The following is a 3,584-nucleotide window of genomic DNA, read 5'->3' as shown; positions in this document are numbered from 1 at the left end:
CAGTTAACATTATAATTGGTTACATAATTGTTGCATAATACTAACATTGCATTTATAACCGGTCAATTATTATTATGTTTTAGGAATAACCATTAGCAATATTTATACCAAGCATAGTGTAATAAGGTCTAGCCCCAGTCCCACTTGACCACGATCGCAACACGCTCAGCACGATCTAAAATAAATTCAGATCGTGGTGAGCTCGCAGTATGAGCGGCATGCAAATGTAAATTTGTGTTTCAATCACGTTGATTTCTATGTCCTCATTACGCTTTAACAACGATTCCGCTACGATTATACCACATTCTCACCACGCTTATTCTGCGACTTCACTTCGGTCATCATGATCTTTCTACGCTCATTGCGTCCTCACTACGACCATACCACAATTCATCCGATTGCAACACGATCTAACCACGCTCCTACTGTGATTATAGCACGCTCTTACCATGACCATACTATGATCATACCACGTTCATTCCGCGATAATACTTCGCTCCCAGCAATAACTTCAACATCGAATTCCATATAAATACTGTATCATTTCATCTATTTTTCATTGATACGTAGGGTTTCCCAGATAAAACGCAGCCATGCAACCAAAATCTTCATAAGTGTAAGGGTAAAGGTAGAGGGAGAGGAGATCTGATAGAAACGAATCATTATCCAGAAGATAAATGACGGACAGACCAATCCAACCTGATACACAACATATTACTGGTAAATCAAGATCAATGACGATGCTTTAGTGAACGATAGTAGGAATGTCACTGATGTGTCATTATGATAGAGCCGTTGGATATAAAGGACAAGAAGTCCAAATTACATACAGACAAACAAAAGCTGGAGAGCTCTTATAAATTTTATATGAAAATATCAATGAGCATGATGAACGTAGTCGGGTCGTAGAACAGCGTGATGAGGACGGCAGGGGCGCGCTAAAATCGTACTCTGCTCTTGAACAGCGTGGTAAAAGCGTGATATAAACTTGGTACAGTCGTAGTTGAAGCTTGCTTGGGTCGCGATAATAACGTGGTGGTCGTAGTGAGGTCGTAATTAAGTCGCTGTGAGATTGTAGCGCAGTGTGTAAAATGTAAAAGCGAAAAAAGTCTGGAGAAATTCATTTTCGCCATTGATTTGATCTCAAAAACTGTCCATCTGACCTTCTTTTTTTTACTTTGTGAGTTGCGTTATTTACATGTAGAAATATTTTTTTATAAAGCTTTCAAAACAGAAGTGCAAATAGTTTAAAACTGAATAAAAAGGAAAATTTGGTCATGGATGGTTTACCCTAAATAACACTACATTTTTGGGACTTTATTCAAGGAAAACAGAAGGACCAGATTGAAAGTAAAAATCCAGATTCTTAGATCTATTATAATTCTGTACTTCCGGGTATGTTATATTGAATTATATATCATACTTCATGTATTTATTAGTTATCATGCTGTTTTTTTTATAGTTCTGGTTGGGTTTTGTATTATGTCTTACTGTTTGTGGTTTGAATTTATTTTTATTTTCTATATTATTATTTAAGTTAAGATAAATACTCATGAAGTTCTTTTATATGATATTTACAGATGCACATTTTTCCCACAAGTTATGAATTAGAAGAGGAAAAATCGACATGTTTAGATAATACAAATAATTATATCATTCCTAAAATAATTCTGTATTTATAAGCTTGCAATAGTTAAAAAAGAGGGACGAAAGATACCAGAGGGACAGTCAATCTCATAGATCGAAAATAAACTGACAACGGCATGGCTAAACATAAAAAAGACAAACAGACAAACAATAGTACAGAAGACACAACATAGAAAACTAAAGACTAAGCAACACGAACCCCATCAAAAACTAGGGGTGATCTCAGGTGCTCCGGAAGGGTAGGCAGATCCTGTCCACATGTGGCACCCGACGTGTTACTTATGTTATTACAAATACGGTACATATTGTAGCCTAATTCGGTAGGTCACATCCATGAAAAGGGAAGGATATTGCATTTACGACATAAGGAACATATATCATCTGTGAAACAATTATTACGTAACGGTCAACCAACTCGTGATGTCATCCGTAACATTTACGAAAGTATGATTTCAACTTCACAGAAAATATACAGAATAACACCGTTACAAATTTAATCCCAATTTCATATTATATTTTTACGAAATGACCTTTGACGTAATTTTTTTGGGACACTATCGCTTGGGCAAAAATAATCACGAATATAATGCCTACCTATGTTTAAACTACAATAAAGTATAGCTTGCATCAATTATTTCTCATATAATATTCGTGATTATTTTTCCCCGAGCGATAGTGAAGGCTAAAATAACACGAATATTATGCCTACCCATGTTAAAACTACAATAAAATATTGCTTGCATCAATTATTTCGATTCTGATTAAGACAATTAAGGTAATATATATGTCTGATGTATATAAGTTTGTGTTAGGTCTTCCATGAACCTCCCTTTTTTGTTTGTAAAAAGGCAAACGACTGGAAATGTGATTTTTTAGAAGGAGGAGTTTGAACAGCCGACATCAACGGCTGTCCTATCTAGGTCAAATATGTCAATTTACATTTACAAAACATTACAGTCATGATAAATGAGCTAGTAACAACATGTGCATCATTTAAGAGTTTAGAAGTGTGTTAAGATAATGAAATATATAAAATGCATGCCAATTTGATAAAATTCACTATTTTGCAGTAGTCAATATACGCATGTGCAAACAAATTTTAGTGAATATAGAGCATGGGTTTATTCACAAAGCGAAAGAATCACGTCATATTAAAATAATTAATGACACAAATGAATCTCGTTTCATTCTTGCAAGAACACATTTTATTGTAGAAGACAATGGATACAATATTACTATTCTAAGTATCGTTCTTGAAATAATACTTAGAAGGCATAAACCTTTTATGTAAATGTTAAATGAGACTAAAACTGACATCTTATTGTCAAAGCATATGGTCTTTAAACCTGCCGCTTCTCTTTATCTCTAACATAGGGAATAATCTATATTGCAATTAGCACAAAAAATACATGAAAAATAACTCGGATTAAAATTAAACTTTGGTTATTTTGTGCTCATATGTCTGTATAGGGTATCAATGTACATCTGTTGTAGTTAAATTGGCATCATTATTAATATTACATTTACATAACCAAGGTTTAACTTGGCATCGTATAAATGTGTAGATTTTGTTATCTGTTACAAATGCAATGATAATGTAATCACGTAATGTTCAATAAATACGGTTACAACTAAGGTAAAATGGTCTATTATCTCAATATTTTCCACAACAACAAGATAAAAAAGATAAAAAAAGTGTAATTTCTGCTTTTTAAAAGATAAACTGGAGTTTGTGCATGTCATATCTTTTTTAAATGTTGATACATAAATTAGGTTATCTATCACCTTGGTACTTTATTCCAAACCTATGAATCTAAGTAAGATAAGTTGATATTGAAAACAACCGCTTAGTGTTCTGAATAAATTTGTACCTACTTTAAATCTGTGCGAAAATAAGACAATTGCATTAAGCAAGGTTTTTAAAGCAAAGTTTTTAA

This window comes from Mytilus galloprovincialis, chromosome 12 (genome assembly GCF_965363235.1).
Source record: "Mytilus galloprovincialis chromosome 12, xbMytGall1.hap1.1, whole genome shotgun sequence".
Taxonomy (NCBI): Eukaryota; Metazoa; Mollusca; class Bivalvia; order Mytilida; family Mytilidae; genus Mytilus; species Mytilus galloprovincialis.
Note: the sequence above shows the minus strand (reverse complement) of the source record.